Consider the following 23,670-nt stretch of genomic DNA (forward strand, 5'->3'; position numbering starts at 1 on the left):
TCGCACGCCTGAGAAACACTTAACAACCGCGGGCTGTTGACATCGCGCAAGACCGGCGCTTCTCGTTTTTTGTCCCGGCTTCCTCCGACGTGACCAGTACTTTATTTTAAACTACTTTATCCAGAAGTATGTTTGGCGACCGTTCGCTTTAACTGAAACGGCCTAACTTGTCATCCACAAGCTAGCGATGGCGACGACTGCTGCTGGCCGTAAAGCACGGCTCGGCAGTCTGGGTCACACCGGCGTTTCACGTTCATCATATGCGTGCCCAGCGATGTAAGCAATAATTAATTTCAGGTCACTATTGCCAAAACTACACTCGGTGACCATTTTCATTCGCTAAAGCTAGTGATTCGCTCATCACAACCGCCGCAATCACAGATAATATCCCACGGACCCGCTAGGCCTAGTCGTCGCGGAAGGGAAGGGAGTCGTCGTCGACTGAAATTAATTTGGCAAGCGCTTATCGCTGGTGACTGTTCAGGTGTGCACATGTGAAATATGGCCGTTCGTTTCGCTCATTTAGAAGCGCGAACATATTTGCACTGCCGCCTCATCACCGTGCTTTCGCTCAGCCGCCGACAAGGCTGACCGTCCGCCGATCGGATTCGTCGGTGTCGTTGGCCTGAAAAATGTGTCCCACTGCAATCATATTATAGTAAACTAGATATTTCACTATAATCACATGCTGCGGTTGACCGTGATAGTGTCGTTGTCGGAGCAGTGTCACCACCGCCGTCGTCATCGTTGTACACTGAAAACGAGCTGAGGCTTTCTAATGCGCTTGGAAGGTTTCGTGTAGCACCGCGCGCGTCCGTCGAGTCCGAATGTCATTCCAGTTTCCGAATGTCATTCGACTCAGATGTCATTCGAACGTTCCCGTGTAGCACAGGTATAAGAAACAGCGATGGCGACGAAATGGCAGAGGAAGGCTTTCCGGTGATCAGGCGCAGTCGGAGAGACGGTACGAAAAGACGCGAGCGCGGCGCCGCGGGCGCCGCGGCGCTCCGTTTTCCCAGAGTGCTTTGCGCGGCCGCTTGGTGGCGCGGCGGAATTTGTGGAAAGGTCTATTGGCTACCGCTTCCCGTCGTTGCGTTTGTCGCGAGCGGCTCGCCGTTGACATCTAGCAGGCCGGACGTAGGCGACGAGCTGCAATCGGACGCTGCGACGCTGTTCGCAACGGCGCGCCGCAAACCGAGCGAGTGGCGGTTAGCAGCAAATGCGGCTCGCTGGTGCGTCGACTGCGCTCACGCGGCTGTGCCCCGCTCATCATACGTCACTGTATTTTGGTATGACGTCACTAAAACTTGTTTACCCCCTTGTGACGTCAGCGTTGATGGCGCTAGCGATGGGTCTAGATCGTGAGCATTTAGGTAATTTTTGGAACCGAATTAAAATATTTTTTAAACGTTTGTTGCGTCCAACACCTGGCTTTGAGTGCCCTTGCATACATAGGAATCCCATAGCAGGCTTTTTATAGCTTCAAAATTTGCTGTCTCCACCCCTTTAAATGCTTGCAAATTCGTCCTTGTACAGGTCTCCAATCCGATATCACTTCCAAACCGTTCCAGTGACCCTAGTCACTCAGCTAAGCAAGATTGCAGACGATTTTAACGCGAAAGCATTTCTTGCATGGTGGAAAAAAAAAACTAGGAGGGAGCATGACGTCACACGCTCAGCCTCTGCAAGATATATCCTCCTCTGACGCCGCTGCCGAGGAGTAGCGGCTAACAACCGCCCGCAATAACCTCGAGTAACCCCCAGAGAGCACAGTGTTGCTTGGATTTTTGCACTTCAGCCGAGCTGAATCCCTAGACTTCCCTAGTTCGGATCGTCCCCATGTGTCGGTGGCGCGGGGGCCGGGGCGCGTGTTTCCGTTTGCTAGCCGCTACAGACAAGCCCAATGTTGGCCACGCCCGTTCCCGACAAGTGCAATGTTGCCAAAACAGACGCTGCAGCCAAGTTCAGTGTTGCTCACGCCCGTTCCCGACAAATGCAATGTTGCCAAGGTGTTGTCTGCTGTTGCCATGACGCCCAAACAGACGCCCCGCTGGGTGAATGCTAGGGAGCCTACATGTTGCGCGCCACCGTCTTTTTACATGTAGGCTCTCTAGTGAATGCAGAAATGCAGCGCCGCGTCTTTCCTGGCCCAAGTGTATTGTAGCAACGTTTGCCTGGCCTGCATATGTGCGAAAATTATCGGTGAGTGGTTCAGCGGTAGAGTGAGATTCCTGGCCTTTCAAGCCAGCATTGGTGGCACTTGTTTTGATTGTCGGTGATTTGACTGTGTAACTGTCGCTTTTTTGAGTCTTTTCTCTTAGCGGGTTTCGTGTAAAGTCCACGGCGGAGTGGTTTTTGTATGATGTAGGTTTTGAGCGTATATTTTCGTGGTTTACTGCAAAAATGGTCGTGACAGCCCGTACTCATTGTGCCCATTCTTCGTCTTAGGTTGTGGCACAATTTTTTCAAATTGCTGAATCGTCAAACTCATATCTATCTCACACCTCTCATGAAAGCAGCAGTTACGGATGACGTTGTCGCAAAACTGAAATAAGGGAGCTGGAGTCAGGTAACCTAGAAGAGTGCATTGGGTTCCTTTAGACATTGTTGCAAACAGTTTCATGATGGCATATACCTGTTGTCTTATCTTATATTGGACACAGGAATGATGATACGTCCACACAAAGTACTAGTGTTAAACGGTTCCGAGTGCAAACAGTAGGCGTTAGTAATATTGCACCCACTGCTCTGTGTGTAATCTGAGATGGATGTGGCAGCCACATATTTTCTGCAATCTGTGATTTTGTTGGTAGTTCCTAAGCATAGATGATCTGAAAGTGCAAGCGTCTCTCATCTAGAGACCAGCTTTCCATGCTTGGCATATGTGCTTGCTCCTTTTCTCCAATGCATAATGACTCTTTTGGTGTAAATCGTACCTTGATGGAAACAGCGCTGCTAGCGATTTTTTTAGACAATTTACAACTTCTACATTGACACTTTGTTCCTCAATTCAATAATGAAAAAGTTAGCTAATTATGCTGAACTAATTAATTAACTTTGAAGCACGAAAAAAAAACTGCAGACTAGGTCCATAGGTCGGCACACTCACTCTTGAGTGCACTCATATCAGCTCACATGTGAGTGAGTGGTCGTGCGTGTGAGTGGACGCGAGTGCGAGTGAGTGTGGGTGGTGATGGGTGTGAGTGCGAATGAGTGGACGTGAGTGTGAGTGAGAAGTTGTGATTGCTAGTGAGTGATCATTGTGAATGCAAGTGGTCATGAGTGTGAGAGTAAGTCGTGAGTGCGAGTGGCTAAGAGTGTGAGTAGACATGAGTACGAGTGTGAGTGAGTGGTTGAGAATGCGAGTGGTTACGAGTGTGAGTTGACATGAGTGTGAATGCGAGTGATTGGTTACGAGTGTGAGTGCACATGAATGTGAGTACGAGTGAGTGGATGTGAGGGTGAGTGGCTGTGAGTGCGAATGTTATTGAGACACCCCCCATGGTGCCGAGGTATGACTAGGTCACATGACTCTGAACTACCCTCAGTTGGTCTCACGCAGCTAGGACATTCTGTGTTTTTTAAAAGCTTGGATACTTTTAGCTGGGGCACCTCGTATATGACGCATGATAAAATATGGTAGATAGTAACTGCATACCGGAAAAAGGTGCAGTGGGAATAAACAATCATAACAAAACATTTTATTAAGCATGCTTAATTTTACAAACGTATTAAGGAGCACCGCAAAAAGAGAACACAATACTATATAAAAGCACTCAAGCAATAAAAGCCGTACACAATAAACACAGGGTTCATTGGCATGGCAAATGAAGGTATTTAAAAAGTACACACTTTCAGGTTTTTATGGAATGATGCTTCTGTACTCGATGATTTGATGATTGTTAGTAGTGAGTTCCAGACACAAATTAATAAAACATAAATGAACAAAATGAATAATGAATAAAAACGAAATATCATCATTTTTCAAGCCAGGTATAGGGCTGTTGTCCTCACCAATATCTCTCACGTATTCCAATTACTCCGGGGAATTAAATGCCTTGTACTTTTGGTACACTTACTGCTAACTTTGCATAAGGGTTCCTAAGTCAGCACTGAACCGTAGTTTATCTCAAGCTTGCCTAGAGAATAAACTCGTGCCAGGACAGAAGCATTGCATTTTTAAAACAATTTCTCTGCAATTTATTTATTTATTTAGAGCATACTGCAGTTCCAGTGAAGGGCCCTGGCAGGAGGGGCACAATAAGCACAAAACAAATTTGTACAAGTCAAGTCATGAAACAAAAGCAATTCAATGATGATGGTGGTAGCTGATTCCACTCGGTAATGGTGCGGGGAAAAAAAAGAAAATTTGAATATGTTAGTTGTAGCAGCTCTGCATGCAGCACACTTGTCCGTTTTCGTTCGATGTTATATGAAGCTAGTTGGGACGATGTGCTGTCTTTAAAAGACGTGAATGACGCATATAATGCTTTTTTGTTCAAAGTTAAAACTGTCTATGATAAATGTTTTCCACTAGTCCGTCCGCGCAAACGCAATCCAAAGAAGCCGTGGGTTACGCAAGAACTGCTGCGCAAAATAAGGACCAAAGAGAAAATGTTTGCGCAATTCATGAAATCACGGGAGCCTTCCAAGCTTGAGAAATATAAGAAATACCGAAACCAGCTGAATAGAGAATTGCGAACTGCTAAGCTAAGCTATTTTAGTAATGCATTTTCAGTGGGGTCCAATAGAAGTGTTCACAACCAGTGGGACCAACTGAACAAATTACTAAATCGCACCTCAAAAACAACTATTACGACAATAGTGAAAGATGGTATACCAAGAGGTGGGGAGGAACTGTGTAATGAATGTAATAATTACTTTGTTAACATAACCAAAACATTATGCTGTCCCTCTGACACACCTGTGGGTTACGCGTATAATACACCATGCATTCCTGAATCCCTGTTCATGTATCCCACTGATGAAGGTGAAACAGTGACAGTGTTTAGAAATCTAAGAAATAGCAGAGCTGAAGATAAAGATGGCTTTCAGATCAAACCCTTCAAATTTGTAGTTGACATACTAGCTCCAATACTAATGCATATCTATAATCTAGCTATAGAATCTGGTGTGTTTCCAAAAGAAATGCAGGTAGCAAAAGTGGCTGTCATTCACAAAGGTGGTGCTACCTCAGATATGGCTAACTACAGGCCTATTTCCATTCTTCCGATATTATCCAAAGGTCTGGAAAAGATTATTTATGTGAGAATCAATACTTTTCTAGCCAAACATTCAATTCTATCAGACAGTCAGTTTGATTTCAGAAAACAAAGGCCCACGGAAACGGCACTAATTAAGCAAAAAGAAATAATAATAAATGCGTTTGAGGAAAAGCTCCTTGTACTAGGAATATTTGTTGATTTTTCCAAAGCATTTGACCTGCTTAATCATACTTTACTGGTACATAAACTCAATAACTATGGAATTAGAGGTAACAGCTTATCTTTAATTGAATCATATCTGAAATATCGTAAACAAATCAACCTTGCAAGCTATCCTCTCTGGTGTACCACAAGGCAGCATTCTGGGCCCCCTATTATTTAATATTTACATTAATGATATATTTTCTGCTCCCCTTCCTCTCAACATAATAGCGTATGCAGACGACCTCAAAATGCTTTCTTCAGGTAACACAGAAACAGACCTGCTAGAACACGTCAATAAGTTCTTAGAATTCCTGCGTCAGGGGTCCTTTAAGAACTACCTTAGGGTAAACATCACGAAGACCAAAGCAATAACATTCTGAGCTAAAAACAGAATGGTGCGTGCAAATTTTGACCTTTGGTTAGCAAACAAAAAAATTGATGTCGTGCCAGCTGTGAAATGTCTTGGTGTTGTTTGGACCGAATCACTTAATTGGGATAAACATACTGAGAATATCTGCGCTAAAATAAACAAGATTAATGGCATCCTATGCCGCCAGAGGCATACACTTCCGCCTAGAGTTAAAGTATTAATTTACAATGCATTAATATTGCCACATATAACTTATTGTCTCATGGTCTGGGGGACAACAACCAAGCAAAAGCAAATGAAAATTCTAATGGCGCAAAAACGAGCAATTAGATTAATAGCTAATGTGCTGTGGTGTACTCATACAGGTTCCTACTTTGTAAGGTTCAGTATAATGAAAATCTCTGAGTTATTCCCATTCAAGTTAATCTCTATGTATAAAAATGCTGTTTCAACTAAGAATGATTTCCTCTTATCAAGTTTCAACCTCATTCGTTCGATTCCATCTTATAACACACGGAACAAAATGTTATGGTCCGTACCTTTCTGCCGCACTACATACGGTAAGCAGTCACCGACATACAGTCTACCACATTACCTCAATATTGTGCACAAGAACAACATCATACTTGAAAAGACTTCATGGCATAAATTAATAACACTTATTCCTTTGTTTCAATGTGCATAATTTTTGACGTCATGATTAGAACATATACATATAGCTTTGTGTATCTTCTTTCTACTTGATTTGTATCTCGGTTGATTATAAATGCGTTTCCTGTACATAAATATTTTGAGCAGTTTCTTTTGTCAAATAATGTCGAGTGATAATAGCGGCATAACATCATGCAAATGTTAATGTATATATTTTGTGGCTGTATTTTCTTTTGTGCTTGCGAGTGCGCTCTTGCACTGCTGTTGTGATTAGCTGCCAGGCGATACCGCCGGCAGAGGGCGCAGGGTGGCCCTCAAGCTGCACCAACGCAGCTTTTTGCCTTGCGTCCTCTCTCCTCTGTTACTAATGTAACCTTGTGAGAGTTAATAAAGATGTATGTATGTATGTATGTATGTATATGTATGTTTTAGTTAAAAATGCAGAATCAAGCCTGCCTTTCACAAATGCACAGAACTGTCTCAAAGAGGAAACTTACTGAAGCGTTTTAACACACAAGGGACAAAAACACTGACTGGGCTGCTTTACCAATGGCTGTTCTGACAGAGTTGCTCGATGGGAATGCTTACAAGGTGATCTTGAGGCCCAAGATCAGATTATGTTTGATTGGTGCAGCAAGCATATACTTTCTAGAAAGCCCAAGAGGGAACCTAAACTCAAATGTCAGCATGTGTTAGTTAATCCTCTAGGTCATCCTGCTAGGATTGCAGCCACAGCAGAAAAAATGTGAAGTTGCTTCCATGCATGTTGCACAAAGCATTATCTATCCTAAGTTTCTGTGTACTCCATAAATGCAGAAAGATGACCCCTAGAAACTGCCAGAAGGCCCATGTTAGGTCCAACAGGTTTGCAGCATAAGAATCCAGGTATCTTAAAGCTTCCTGCTACATTTTATTCCATTGCAAAGAAAGTAACTTCGAACACTCTGTGGACTGCAGCTACTAGCCTGCTAAATGTACCTATTAATTGAAACAGGTGCAGTCAGACTTCACAGCCTTGGCAAAAGAAAAATAGGAAATTGGAAAGGGGTAGGTAATGCAGCCAGCACTACAGCAGAAACCCTCCCATAGCCAAACAGTAAACATGAACATTCATCGTGAGTCACTGAATGGAAGAACTGTAAAGTGAGAGTGTGATTGATTTGTGTCCTAAGTCTGTGTACACAATGCTGTATCAAAAGTATCGTTACAACAGGATGCATGTATTCTCAAAGACTGAATAGAAAATTCCTGTTGACAGTGTCAGCATGGAGCCTCTTGTTTTGTTTTGAGTTTCAGATCGCTATCTGTTTTGGGGCAAGGAGAATGTTGGGGAATGGAAGATGCCCTTGGAGTGCACATTCAAAATGTAGTCCATTAAGGGAAACACCCAAGGGGAAGTACATTTCAATTAGGCAGTAATTACTCATGAGTTTGTACTTGATCGCAATTATACGGTTGTAGAGCAAAGCTAAACAGCTTTCTCAGAACCTTTGCAGCTGAAGGGAAATCCGTCTTAGTCTGGCGATAGAGCCAGGGACCACTGCCTGCCTGGGCAGTCACTCTACATTTAAGCTAACCAGGGTGCCTAGCAGATGCCATGGTGAGGCCGAATTGATCAGCAACCCAAAGCAAGAACGGTGTTAGTCTCGCTCTGAGTTGTTGATCAATTAGCTCTCTTTATCTAAATGGTGTGAAGCTTCTGACACCATGAGACACTGTGCAGGAAATAGTTGATGATAGCCCTTGGCCTTTTGCTTCTGACAGCCTATGCAAAAGTTCTCGAGGCAGCATGGTCACATTGCATTAAGTGTATGTCTCTTCAGTCTTCTTTAGATGCTTTAAATTAATCCGGAGCCCTCCACTAAGACGACCCTTGTAGCCAGCGGGTTCTTTTGGGATGTTAAACCGTACAATTTACAATTTTTTTCACGCGCGGGATGCTGGAGCCATAGATGGGGCGGAGAGTAAGTCAAGAAGAGAGGCAATCCATTGATCTTTACGCTGCTCACGAGGCATGACGCAGGTGGTGAGTGAAGGCACAGCGGAGTGGAGGGCGGAGAGGCTGGCAAGCTCGGCCGGGAGCGGGACAGGGCATCAGTGTCCTGGTGCTTGCGGCCCGACCAATAAACGACACGTATGTTTTATTCTTGTAGACGGAAAGCCCATCGAGCAAGGCCGCCGGAGCGAAGAAAGCCAACATAGGGCATGGTGGTTGGTGATCACGTGAAAATGACGCCCATAGAGATAAAGTCTAAACTTGCCAAGGGCCCAGGCAATGGCCAAGCACTCTTTTTCTGTCACGGAGTAGCTGGATCCGGCTTTCATGATGGTGCGACTGGCGTACGCAATGACACATTGTTCGAAGCCAGACTTGCGTTGGGTGAGCACAGCCCTGAGGCCAATGCCACTGGCGTCCGTGTGTGGTTGGAGCTTTGCGGGTCGAAGTGATGCAAGATGGGTGGTGCCATGAGGAGACTTCGCAAGGTGTTGTAGGCGTTGTCACAGGAAGGCGACCAACTCGAAAAAATCCACGTTGCTGCCGAGAAGCTGAGTTAAAGGGGCAACAATGGCCACAAAGTTGCGACTAAAATAGGAACAGAGGCCTAGGAAGCTGCGCAGTTCCTTAATGCAAGTAGGTTTTGGAAATGCAGTCACAGCATGAAGTTTGGCGGGGTCGGGGCAGACTCCCCCTTTTGACACACAGCGTGGCCTAAAATTTTCAGTTCACGAGCAGCAAATCGACACTTCTTTAAGTTCAGCTGAAGGCCGGCATCCATAAGGCAGGTTAAGACGTGCTTCAGCCAGGACTGATGAGTCGCAAAGTCGGGCGAAAAGATCACGATGTCGTCGAGATAACGGAGGCACAACTTCCACTTCAGGCCGCACAGAATGGTGTCCATCATGCGCTCAAAAATAGCTGGAGCATTACAGAGGCCAAAAGGCATGACATTAAATTCATACAGGCCATCAGGGGTCACAAATGCGGTTTTAGGGCGATCGTTGGCTGCCATGGTGACCTGCCAATAGCCAGAGCATATATCGAGAGAAGAGAAAAGTTCCGCTCCTTGAAAGCAGTCCAGAGCATCATCAATGCGGGGAAGAAGGTAAACATCCTTTTGCGTGATTCAGGTGGCAGTAATCAATGCAGAAGCGAATAGAGCCATCTTTCTTCTTCTCGAGTACCACGGGTGAGGCCAGGGACTGTGTGAGGCCTGAATCACGCCGCTCTGAAGCATGGTGTCAACTTGTTGTTGAATAACTTAGCGCTCACTGGCGGAGACACAATATGGGTGCTGACGCAGAGGGGCATGGTCACTGGTGTCGATGTGGTGGGCGACAGTCAACGTGCAGGTCAAAGTGGGTTGGTGTAAATCGAAGGAGGAACGAAAGTGATGAAGCAGTGCGAGAAGTTGAGTGCGTTGAGGTGCAGGGAGAGAGGCGTTGATGGAGGGAAGGAAAACGTCTGGAGGTGAAGTGTCGAGCGAAGTGTGGAGGGCATCTACGTCGAGGGACAGTCTCATCGCAATAGAGAATGAAATCAATGATCTGGACGGTACCAAGGCACTCACCGCGACACACAACGGAAGCATATGTAAACAGACTGGTCATGAACAATGCGCTAAGGCCAGCTGACAGGGTGAGGATGGCGTAAGGTATGGGCATGTACTTGTGGCACAGAAAGAGGCGATGGTGTAAAAAGTATGTTGCCGTCGCGAACAAAGTCAGAAGCGATGGGCACAAGAACAGAAGAACAGGGAGGCAGTTGAGTGTCTTCAGCAGTGACGGCTTTGGCAGGAGCAGCAGAAGGGGCATCGGGCGACAAAGAACCGCTGAGAGCAAAAAGAACTCGAGTTCAGCCCGAGCACCATCGATGACTGCGTTTTGGCGCGATAGGAAGTCCAAACCCAAGATGATTTCATGAGAACAGTTTGGCAGAATGATGAATTCAATCATGTAGAGGAACTCCTGAATAACGACGCGAGCTGTGCACGTCGCTAATGGCGCAGTAGCCTGCGCGCTTGCGGTGCACAACGAGAATCCAGAAAGTGGGGGCGTCACTTTTCGCAAGGAGCGGCAAAAGGCGACTGACTAGCGAGGTGGAGCTACAATGGACGTTTTTCCAAGAACTCTCGTCCAGCAAACTTTTGTCCCCGATAGTACATATGTGAACAGTGGCGTGTCGCGTCCGCGAAATATACGGTGCGGCACTGCTGCATTCTTGTACACGTGGCTTATCTTGGCCTGCATTCTTTACCCGTCCTTGTGAAACGCAATACGACGCCTTGAAAAAAGGGATTGAGACTGCTAAATTAATAGCTTCGCCACATATTCCGTGAACCTCCATGAATGCTAGCACATCCATTCAGCCACTGCTGTGGTTATTGTGTTCGGCTTCTGACCCGAAAGACGCGGGTTCGACCCCGGCAGCTGTCGTATTTCGATGGAGGCGTTAATGCTAGAGGCCCGTGTACTGTCCGATGCAGTGCACGCTGAGGAACCGAAATCAATCCTGTTTATTTATTTATTTATTTATTCAAAATACCTTACAGGGCCCAGAAGGGCATTGAGTAAGGGGGCAAAAACAATAGATTAAGCAAATAGGAACAATGAGTTAAAAACAACGCGTGATACAAGGCAAAAAGTAAACAAAATTATAAATATACAGGGCAAAACGTAACTACAAGACATACATCACCGCATCGAAAGAAAAAGCAGTAGCCATAAAAAATATACTAATGGTTGAAATTGCACAAGAAACCAAAACTTAATACTATACCAACGAGAAGAAAAGGGAACCAAGGACACCGAACAACCTGAAACAAGACACAATGTCGTTAAAGAAAATGTTTGTGCAGCTTGTCTTGAAATGATTGGTGGTTGCCGATAGATGCGATACAGTTGGGAAGATCATTCCAAAGAATAATGGCACGTGGAAGTGCAGATGAATTGAAGGCTAGGGTTCTTCCGTAAATGCGTTTAATGCTGTACTGATTATGTAGGCGGTGTGAAATGCGTGAAGGCTCTTCGAGGGGCAAGGGAGATGGCCTGGTGCTGTGACGATATTTATGAAGTAAGCATAAAAGAGCGATGGAAAGGCGAATATGTAATGGTTCGAGGGAGATATCAAGTTTGATCTTAGTGATGCTGGACGGGGGTGGTACTTTTGTGTGATGAAACGAGCGGCTCTATTTTGTACGGGTTCAAGCATGTTGATTAGGTAATTTTGATAAGGAGACCACGTAGGTTAAGAAAATTCTAGTTGAGGACGCACGATTGTTAAGTAAGCGACTTTTCTCACGTTATTAGGGGTGTTTCGCAAGTTCCGCCGCAGGTACCCAAGTGATCTTGAAGCTTTGGCACAGATGGATTGAATGTGCGTGGCCCATAAAAGATTATCCGTGAGGTGAATACCTAAATACTTATAAGATGATGCCCGAGACACTACAGTACCTTCAATGGAGTACGAGAAATTAGAATTAGTACGCTTGCGGGTGAAAGAGATAACCTTGCATTTAGATGAGTTGAGCATCATTTGCCATTTACTACACCAATTTGAAATTAAGTTCAGGTCAGTTTGGAGAGCAAGGTGATCATCCATAGAATTAATGGGCCGGTAAATGATGCAGTCGTCAGCAAAGAGTCGTATAGAAGAAGGTATGTCTGTGGCCAAGTCGTTAATGTATATTAGAAACAATAAGGGGCCAAGAACACTGCCTTGGGGTACGCCAGACTCTACATCACTTAGTGGGGAGGTGAAATTGTTTACTGTAGTGAACTGCTGGCGAAATGAAAGAAAGTTACGTAGCCATGACAGGGTTAAAGAATCTAGGCACAGAGCAAACAATTTTGAGAACAAGCGGGAATGTGCAACACGGTCGAAGGCTTTAGCAAAATCTAAAAAGATACAGTCACTTTGAAGGTTAGCATCCATGTTGAAATCCAAGTCAGTTGTAAATTCTAGCAGTTGGGTGTCACAAGAAAAACCTTTCCGGAAGCCGTGCTGATTAGGAAAAAAGAAAGAATTAAGTTCCAGATGGCAGTAAATGTGGGAAGCAACAACATGCTCGAGTAATTCACAGCAAATGCAGGTTAGCGAAATGGGGTGGTAGTTTTCTGGTGAATTTCTGTTTCCACTTTTGAACACTGGAATGATCTTAGCAATTTTCCAATCTGTAGGAAGTAAACCAGATGATAATGATTGCTGATAGATGGGGCATAGAATTTCACTGGAGATTGATACAGTGTTTTTCAATATTTTAGAATTTATGTTGTCAACACCAGCTGATGAGGAAACCTTAAGATTTGCAATGAGACGAGCGATACCTTCAGCGGTAATGGTAATAGGGGCCATATATTGGTAATCACGATCAGGAACAATGTATATGTTGGAATGATCTTCCCGAGTGAACACTGACGCAAAATATCTGTTAAATGCTTGGGGACATTCACTCTCCGAAAGCTGCACGTGATCGTCGCTGTACAATGAAAATTGGTTGCTAGTACTGCCGGGAGATATCACACGCCAGAGCTTTTTGGGATTAGATTTTAGGAGGGCGGGTAGGTCATGAGAAAAATATTTTTTCTTTGATGCCCGGAGGGCCGAACAGTGAGATTTCAGACAATCGTATTTTTTCCAAGCATCCGATGTAGATATACCAACCGAGCTTTTCTGTACAAACGCTTTTTTTTGTTTCGATGACGGCGGAGAGATCTATTGAACCATGTATTAGATTTGTCGTTTGAAATTGAAACCAAGGGAACATATTTGTAAACTAGATTGGACATCATGATCTTCATGATCTTATAAAGTACCCAGTTCTGATCGACGGACCTGTCTGCAAATGAGGGCAAGAACGTTTGAATAAAAAAATCATTAAGTGCAATATTCATATCTCTATAATTAGCTCTACTGTAATCGCGAATTTTCCTGGATGTAAGACCTTGAAACGCTAATGGGACATTAAGTCGCAGATGAATGAGCTTATGGTCACTAAAACCGTCAAGGAGTAACACTTCGTTAATCGTTTCGGGCGCATTGCAGAAAGCTAAATCTAAAATGTTTGAACCGCGAGTGGGTTGGTTAATCACCTGAAAGAAATTAAAATCTAACATAATGTTGATAAGCTCTGTTGAGGCGCGGCAAGATGACGACAAATGTCACCAACCAGTAAGAGACAGCATTTCTAGACCTCCGATATACATATACAGCTTCTAAAGTTCTGCTTGAAATATTACTCATGCCTGGCAGAATTGCCGCTGCCGTGACGCAGACGCGACTCATACAGAAAAAATAATTGTGCCGCTTTCAGGAATAACAGCGTTTCAATGGCAAAAAAAAAAAAAAAGCAAAGTCGCTTGCCGAGTTTCGGTTTTGATCTCATGGTGGGCAGTTTTGTGTAAAATCTATTCTTTCGTTATTTTTGCTGTCAGCTCTCATTATTTTTATAGTGCTATTGTGGTGTCGGTTCTTACGAATTTTGAGCCATGCTTCCAGCGCATTTCGCATCAGTTGCAAAAAAAAAATTGCATTTCGTAGGTGGCGCAGCAGCGCCATCTGCCTGGGACGGCCTGCCTATCGACATCAGCATCATTCTCTGCGTGCCGCGGGTTGTTTATATCTGTGGCTGGATTGGTGCTGTTCGTGCTGTTCGTGTTTTTGTTGCGGTCGTGTACGTTCCAGCTTCAGTTTATTGTGCAGTTGTAACACTAAGTGCATTTTTAAGCGTAAACAAAAAGTCATCCTGCAGTGTTCAAGTATGACGCGTTGGAACCAGTTCAGGTGAGCTCTCCGTGCTGCGCAGCTGCCTACACGGCCTTCTTTGGTACTGTACTAATTTATGAGAAAACAGCGGTTGAGGTACCTTATGGTCACTTTTATTTTATCATTTACTTTTATTTTATCATCCAGAAATCTTGAGTCACAGTCATGACCTTGTGCTGCACTGCTATCTTCTATTTTGTCAGCCTCAAAAGTTTGCGGAATGTGGCTGTATAGGAAAAACTTCATTGCTGTGCCTTGTGTACCAGTTTCTTGGCATTACACCAGTGAATGGAGCGTGCATGTTCTCTCATGATTGCCTTGCAAATGTTGCTATGGGTTATGGCGCATGTATATGGGTTTTTCTGCGCACCCAAATTTCGTTGGGTTTTGTCAAGATCATACATGTCAGAAGGGCTGGTGGTTATTACATCAGAGCAGTGTGAATGTGAAAAATGTACTGCAGTGGGTAAATGAAAACTAAAAAGAATGGTACAAGGCAAAGCTGCCGAAACCGCTCACCAGTTCTTGAAACAAAGTGAACATAGCAGCACTAATTCTGTTTGGGCGAGTTGGTAATGATCCATTTTCTTAAGCAGTTGTGTTGCTTGTCTTGCTTTCATGTGTCCCCTCTTTCCGCACTGTTTAACAATGATATCACTACTATGCCTCACCATTTTTTACCTAATGTGTTTCTCTTGGGTGGCTTGCAAAAATGGCTCACGCTGGCATATCATGGTCCACTGAATGTTAAATTATGGAATAACTTGGATGGTTCTCTGTGTGCATTGCCGAATAATCAGTTTCAAAGAGAACTGCCATACCATTTCTTTGACATTGCTGTAATCAAATGCTGTGTAACCCATCCCTGTTATGCCTCTAACAGAAGAGACAGCAGTATGTGTAAGTAAATAAAAAATACTCGAATGCTTCCTTCTCAAAATTGACGCCATGCAAATGACACCATTTTAGTGAGCAAATTAGTCATGAACTGATAATTCTTATCACATGCTTTGTAGCGTTTCAATGCCTGTTTTTGTCAGCCTGTCTGTAAAGGCTTTCTTTGTTTTTGTTTAGGCGAAGTAAGTGCCGATTATACCAATGCGCAGTGTTAGTGCATGAATCTGTCAATAAGAGCAGCATGTTTATTACTGAACAGGTTCCAGTTGACCTCCACTGAACGTGTTCAAAAATTGAGAAGAAAGTGCTCAGAAAAAACTGTCAACTCAGCATTTATTTTGGCGAAGTTTGCTCGGTTGTAGCACTTGATTTGTTTGTTGCGAGTTGCTTTTTTGTGGGGCTCGAAATTGAGATTTCCCGTGATTATGGAACAATTAGTAAGGCCTTCTAAAAGTGTAATATTGGAACAAAGGTTTACTGGTTAGGATAAGATCAAGAAGTGTGGTATAACGACGCGTGGGTTCAGAAATATGTTGTTGCAATAAAAAAACAAGGCAAGACTGGAGGAAAGTCTGAGCTTCAGGATCATTAGCTGGAGCTGTTAGTGAGGACCAACTAATTGCTGGAAAGTTAAAATCACCTATCAATAGTAAGCCTGAATTAGGAAATTGAACAGTAACTTCCCTTAACATTTTACAGAATTCACATAAGATTAAATGTTCATGTCAGAAGGGTAGTAAACACCAATAATGACATCCGTAGAGTCACATTTCACACGAACCCACACTGGCTCGAGGCATGACATGACCTCAATAAGCACAGCAGTGACTTCTTTTTGTAATGGCAAGAAGTACCCCCCTACGGCTTACGCGGTCACAATGAAGTATGTTAAATTCGGAGTCGCAGAGGAAAATGCAATTGTCAGGAACCATGTCATTTAACCAGGTCTCGGTAAGTGCGATGATAGACAAACTGCATGAATCAATTCGTGAAGAAAGAGCCTTATTTTCAGATGGAACGCTTCTTATGTTAGTGTACAGGAAACTAACATGTGTCTCGTCTCCCCTTTCTGCGTCCTTCGTGAAGTTCGCGCTGTTTTCGTGTGTGTGCTAACATCTAAATCAGTGTGGCGCTGCATGTGACTGAGAGTGTGGTTTGACTGCCAGTTTATGAGGACTGGAAGGAATACATCACTTGTTTAACATCCGCACTGTGCAGAAGAGTTGTCCAGTTCCTTAACTTATGTTTCGAACAGAGAACTCGCAGTGCCTTGGTGCGAAGTACATTGTAGGAAATGTCTTGTTCGTTGAGAAGGGGTCTGGTCTCGCAGCATCAGTACTAGTAATTTTTATTTTTGGTTAAGTACACAGACAATGAAGACAGAAGAAAGGATGACACACTGCTGCTGCTGCTTGCCATTTACTGTTCGCACTCTTGCACAGACTTGTGCAGTAAAGAGTGCTGGCACTGTGAATGCATAAGCATCATCATGACTGCAGGTTTTTGCAGTAAAATGTCGGATGGAGTAGACGTGCATTTTTTTCTTTTCAGACTAGGAATTATTTCTGCTCAGACAATTTCTCGGTTTATCAGAAATGCTTCTTCCCGTGACAATATGTCAAAGGTATGTTGGCATCTGCATACTCTGCAACGAAAGTTGAGGAAACCACCATTCTGTGACTTTGACATTTTTGCAATGCTCATGAAAACAGTCATTTTAATGTACCCCAGTCTGCCGTTGAAGAAACCGTACCTAAGACAGCGGGATCCAATGTACAGTGAATCCTGCGCACTGAACAAATCTGATATTATGTTTGTTTGTTTTTTCACATTCTTTTCATGCAAGAAATGGCTGGCCTAGTCATCTGGCATAACGATTGCAGCTCGTCTGGCACAGAAAACAACCACTTTGACATTGCATCACTGTCCGATTTTCTCTTGGCTATATATATGGCAGTTTGGTTGCTCTGATGAGCAATGAGGAGACAGTGCCTTAATAAAGGACTGCTTCTGTACAATTCATTCCACCGTAAACTTGTCAAGACAGCTATCGTGAAGACAGCTCTTGAATGTCATGTTCACACCATGTTGGCATCAGGTCCTCAAACAATGCACACTTAGCAGAAGCACAGTACCTTAACTACATTTTGGCCAATGTTGCTGAAGGCTTCACTGATATAGTCTCCAGGGCACCTTAGCTGTCGCATAGCTTGAAGAAAATCAGACAGCGAAATAATGTCAGTGGTTTTTTCGTGCATGGCACAAGCTGCAGTACTTTGTTGGATGACGGGGGCAACCACTTCTGGAAAAAAAAATGTTCAAAGATACATGGAAGGGAAAAAATCTTCACTGCACAATATTCATTGTATATTAGATTCTGCTGTCATTGGGCAGGTGTTTAGAAGGGCACACTGGGGTATATTTTTTCTTTCATCTCCTCATGCCACAGTTTCACCTGAGGCTGCAGGATGTGAAGATAAATGTTCAAATGGCCATCTCCATAAACGTTTAAACATTGTAAGAAAAGAATGGAAGCTTCCTCAACCTTTGTTGCGCCAACCTGCGTTGCAAATTAAGCAATGTTTGGTATTGAGATATGACTGCAGTTAAGCGCAGAAGAACTCAGCTTAACAGCAGTTCGAAGCTCTAAATTTATAGGTATAAGCAGCAGGAACAATTTTAGTCCAACCAATGAGGGATGAAACTGAAATTAAACTTTGGGAGTTAGACAGGTCCCACGCTTGACCTCAGCTTTGACACACACTCTAGCATCGATACTGCTGGACTGGGGAACGGCTCAACTCAGCAGTGCAGTGTCTGTCATTGTGGAGCAACATCAGAATTGGGATTTGGTCAGGGAACATGCAAATGGTGCTGTCATGAACAGAGAACCATATGCAAACAAATAGGTGTACCAGGGAATCTATGACTCCAGTACAAAAGGTGCAAATGCACACACAAACCTAGAAGGATTCCGCAAAGCCAACAAAGCCCACCTATACATTGGCTCACCATCGTTGTCACAGATCAGCCAAGAAATCGCATTCTTTGCAGGAAGGTCACAGGCAAATGAATGTGCGCATCAATGACATCCTCCTTGCAAGTCTTCAGGAATGCCTGCAGCTGATGCAGTAGACCCAGGAAGTGGTGAAACACAAGTCATCTACAGGGCTATTGTGAATACAACAGCAAACGCAGAATCGGACACCCAGTGCTAATCCTGACATGTCTCTCAAGGCCTGGGAGGCATTTCGCACTGCAGTGCAATTTTTGTGACCAGGAAAATGTTCAAGTTTCCAAGATTATAATTTGGAATTCACTGCTTGCTGTTATGCAGAAAAGCATACTGTAATCTTAGTGTATATATCTGAATAAATGTGTGTTTGTTTTATTTTTCTTCCCAATTTGTTATGGACAGTTTTGATGGAGGACCAATGTACCATAATTAACGAGGCACGCCTGTATGACCATACAGTATCCAAAAAACACCACCTAGTTTTGCATGATATGTATGGCGTTCCTAAGAAACATCCCTCGTCCCTGCTATGACAAAACAAATGCAAAAATGGTAGAGCAGTTAAATGAGCTCACAGAAAAGGTATTATGCAAAACTTTCTGAAGTAAACAGCAGCCAGCCAAACAAGTGTCGGTGCTCATTTTCAGAGTCCTTTCAATGCTCCTGTTATGAGGAAGCCCACTAACTTTGCATGCATCTTCTACTGCTGTGCCTGTATCAAAGGATGAACAGCACGATAAACACTGCCACTAAAGTGGGAGCAGTGTATAGGAAGACTCTCAGGATACCAATGATGGCAGGGGGTCACCTTTATTTTGGCCATGGTAGAACAGATGCAGTAACTTGCAGACAGTGGCTATTTAAGAGGGCTAGAAGGTGGCATTTCTGGAGTGCACCCATGCCAATAAACAGCCTCACAGTAAAGGTGTTCCTGCATCACAGTCGGCTGCTGAAGTGTCGAGAAGCTTGATTTCTGCATATTTCCAACCAGTGTGTCGCCGTTTAGTGACTGCAACGAATATGACCGCTGCTTCAAACTACATTTCTGGTCATGTACCGCTCTAGTGTCAAAAAGAGGTGGCACCTTGCTCATTTTAAAAGTTCACTCGCACTTGACAAGGAAATGTGAGAACCAGTCAGAAAGGCAAAGTAGCAAGCAGTACGGCACTTGATGTAAATGATAGGATTTCAAGTCAACGTAATGTGCCCAGCAGTCTGTACCACATCTCCATTTGAAGGGACACAGCTTTCAGCAAAATTTCCTTTATTTCTAGCAGTATGAGGATCCATAGCGCACAAAATTGAAGGGACACAACACTTCGAATGAGACTAGAGCTTGTGTTGTGTCCCTTCAATTTTGTGCGCTATGGATCCTCATGTTGACTACGCACTAGCCCGAACCCTGACCATTCTAGCTGTATCTACATGAATTTTTTTTAGCAATTTAAAAATAATTTTACTCATCAAATGTCACTGTTTTATGTGCAGAAAATTATTTTATGATATATATTTTTCCTAAATCTTATGAAAAGGCTGCAAAGCTAAGAAAATGTGGCAGAAGGCTAGTTTAGCATTCATTGCTCTTGCAGGGTGAAGTCATGTAATTTTTTTTTGTTTTGCAAAGGTCAAATTTTTGTTTTGAATTTTTGAGATTCAGTGTTTGTTGACATATTCAAGTTAGAAGACAATTTCATACACAAAGTTTAAAATTTTTAAATGTGAAAAACACAGGTTGCCTAGACCTGCCGCTGTGGTCCTAGGAGTTCAACAAAACAAGTGCTCAAAAAAGATAAAACTGTTGTGAAGAAGTATGCTCCAGGAGGCAGCATCTAGGCAGAAAACCTGAACAGAGAAAATTGCCCGTTTCTTGAATGTTTCGTCACAATTCACAGCCGCCGAGGTTCACGAAACAATTTTTTTACAGTTCTTCCCAGTTGATTTCAGAAATAAAATTTGGGGACAGGAGGGTCATTCCACGCGAAAGGAGATGCGCCAAATTTTTGACATTTTAGATTTGGCTGAAGAAATTCATGCCAGTTAAGACCAGTCCCAACAGAAGTGTAGAGACCTTTCGAAGAAAAAAAAATTTTCTCCAAATATCATGCTCCAAAGTGTAAGAAATCTCCTTTATGTGGGCATTTTGTGAAAATTATTGTTCAGGAACCGTTCTGCCGGCAAAGTTTCTCTCCGCATGTAGTCTGGTATTGAGATGCCCTGTCATGCCTCAAAAAGTAAACCGTGGATGATGCCATTTTGGTTTCAAATGGAAGTGCTTAACATGGTTTAAAATGGAAGTGAAGATTTCCGCATTTTTTGAACTAAACTTGGAGTCTAAATTTAAGCAAACTTTTTTGCAGTTTTGCCTGAAACCTTGAAATAGCACTGTTTGCATTAAAGTTGAACCTTGCGTTGTTCTGTAATTTAATTAAAAGTATATCTATTTCTCCGAAAACGGCCACATTGTGGACCAGAAAGCTCTAAGTGGGCAACGGTGCTAGACAAAAAAAAAAATCCAAATGGTCAACCCATTCAATTAGTTTCACATATAAAAAAAACTAGAAAAGTATTTTTTGTTGGTGAGAAATAAATTTTTAAAAAGGAGTTTCAGAATGTGGCGCCAGCATCTGTTACGGTACGGTAAAACACTGCTTTTATTTCCAGCCTCGCTAAACTCTAGTAGCTGCCATTAGCATTTGGACATACTGTGAGAAGCCACTGCACTGTTTCAGTTATCTTTAAAGAATATGTTTGGGCAGAATACTCATGGTATACAGGGTGTGCCATGTTATTCCCTATAGATCTGACCTAAACGCAGGATTTAAAAAGCCAGTCTGAACGGGTTAGATGGATAAGCATTTATTATTTACATTTGACTTGACTGAGGCATCAGCCTGTCAGATTATTCAACTTCCAAAGCTGTGGTGTATAGCGAATACATGCAATGTTTAATAGACCATTTGTATTGAATTAAACAGGATGCCCTGTATATACACAAAATATGAAGGGGAGATTGCATAGTACAACAACAAAAAAAAAAGGATTATAACATCATGTAGGTCTCTTCTGTGAATACTGAAAATTTTTAAATACCGAATCAAATATCCTGGTATTTTATTTGGTGAATGAATGAAACAGCGTATGTTTAAAATTATTTGGAATGAACTGAATCTGTTCTCAAGTTTGCTAATCATAAGCAAGTTCGAATAGAGCACGTCAAGCAGAACCTGCTCTGGCATTGCACAACATGTTGTAGCTATCCGTCTGTGCAGAAAGGAGGGTCCAGCACCACGGCGCAGTTAATTCGTGAGACGGCATTCATAATGCTCATATATCGCCTTCAAGATTGTGTGATGCTGCAGAGTTGAACCTGGTTTAGCAAACACTGCCGTTTTGCCCAGTCTCTGAGGTCATGGCCTAAACTGTCGTTCCTCTCATCAACCGAGATATTGCATTAGTTTGTATGCTGTCATCATCGGTAGCAAAAGGTAAATGCCCTACGCAAATTTCCTAAAGATCATAGTGGTAACATACAGACTTCGTGTTGCATGTCCCCTGGAGGACATCGGTGCTGCGTCTTTCGATTGCTACAGCTGCAATTCCATGACTTATAGCGTAGCCGTTGGTGATTCCTTGTTTCACTTAAACATTTGTTTTGCACTAATATTCGTATAAGTCTGCACAAGCAACTTCAAAGCTGCAAATAATCGCACACATATACAATTCATATTTCATTCGATCCTTTCACTGTTTGATTCCTGTTCGATTTGGTTTTTAACTACATTATTCATGTTTTATTCGCAAAGCTGGCCTGCTTGTATTAGATTCAATTTCAAAATAACGCTGTTCACACGCCCCTAATGCTGGATTTCCCAAACAAGTTTGCAAATTGGGCTCTTGTACACCTATTACATACGCTGGAAGAGGTGCAGACAGTACTCTGCAGTGCAGAATTTTCAAATATCATTCAGTTTAGGAAGACTGAATAGAGGCTGATACAGGGGCAAAGAACGGCGTCCCTCATAGCCTGAGTTGCTTTGGGGCGTTAAACCGCAATAAACCAAACAGAGGCAAAGAACAAACGCATAGCAAGTTCAGCATGTGTACCATTGACTGCTTATTCTTTTGTCTTCTGCGGTAAGTCAGCTGAGTATGCTCAAAAACAGAAGTGCACCAACTTGCCGAACTTTCACTTGTAACTGTAATATCCTAGAAATTAAAAATGTGTAATGACAGGCACAGTCCCTTGACCTCCGCAGACTGCCACTAGTGACAATTTCGGTGCACTCAACAAAAGCTCTTTTCAGCTCATAATCGGAGCATCAGGAGCAGTTCAATAAGTGAGTTGCTGAAAGACTGCCAAACAAAAAATACTGCTAGCTGCTTTCTATGCAAGGGTGTGCGTTAGCAATTTTTCAGAACCGAATCAAATACGGAAGTAAAGCTGGAAAGTGGCTAGAATATGAATAGGATAACTTTACAAATATTCACTGTTTCACCACTTGAGCGAATATTTGTATGAAACAAGTATGATGTAAAACAGTGAAGCGAAAGTGGTGGCATTGTAGCACGCTGCTATGCTATAATTTATCAATTTTTAGCTACAGCTGTCAAAAAACAGCAGTGGTGACCTCAGCTAGGCGCTATGCAGCACTAAGAATATAAACTCTGACTATCATGTCCAATGTATAGAAAAAATTACATTTGCTATTGATTGCACTATGCTCTGCAAGACCTTCATGCGCGTGCGACTTGTATATATGTTATTATGTTAATATGTAAATAGATTAGTTGCCAGTGTACCTCTCCCCTGTCCTTTCTACTTTCCCCTCACCTCTTTCAATTCCTTTCTACACACTGCCTGCTATCCTTTATTTCAGCTGCCCCAGCTCAGGTGCTTCCAGCAGCAATGGCAGATGCCAGGGCGAGCAAAAATCTTTTTCCTTCCATTTACCATGTTTAATGAAACTACTTACTATTGATTGCAACAGCAAATACACCAACGCCCTGCGTCGATAAACACATGAGAGGCAAGAAATACCTATAAGTATGGCCTCAGAGATCAGGGCCATTTGGTAAACCTGCCAGAACACTGTTGCGTCGCCCAATCTTGGTGGCCATGAGTGAGCACTGTGAACCCCACCACACAAATGGATGCCATCACGAAACTGAAACCTCTATCTCATGCAGACCAGTACCAGCAAAATGCTGTGTGGTGTTGTAGTGAACGCTGTTTTTAAAACGGTCATCAAAGAAAACTATGAAAACTATGGTGTGCCTGATTCAAGCTTCATGCCCATTATACAGAAACTACTTGAGAACAAAAGAGCATATTCGAACCATTTCACATAATTTGGAATGTGTACTATTGAAGGCGTTCAGAGTATTGAATAACATGATGATTCGCTATAACAATTTTTTAAACGTTTGCTCACCCATAGTTTCATCATCATCATCATCATCATCATTTATTAACCCTTAAGGGTCCCGTTAGGGACATTACATAAGGGGGGGAGGTGGTACAGGGGTGTTCAACAGTCATACATGA

The 23,670-nt window shown here is 43.1% G+C and overlaps 1 long non-coding RNA gene across 1 annotated transcript; it reads left to right on the forward strand.

Moving 5' to 3' along the window:
* Positions 1 to 1,865: 1,865 nt before the first annotated feature.
* LOC149352273 (uncharacterized) lies at positions 1,866 to 18,500 on the forward strand. The gene is made up of 3 exons (XR_016290725.1): positions 1,866 to 2,202; positions 16,661 to 16,733; positions 18,164 to 18,500. It is a non-coding gene; the product is annotated as an uncharacterized LOC149352273 (long non-coding RNA).
* The last annotated feature ends 5,170 nt before the right edge of the window (positions 18,501 to 23,670 follow it).

This window comes from Amblyomma mixtum, chromosome 3 (genome assembly GCF_055824585.1).
Source record: "Amblyomma mixtum isolate Tamu chromosome 3, ASM5582458v1, whole genome shotgun sequence".
NCBI classification, from domain to species: Eukaryota; Metazoa; Arthropoda; class Arachnida; order Ixodida; family Ixodidae; genus Amblyomma; species Amblyomma mixtum.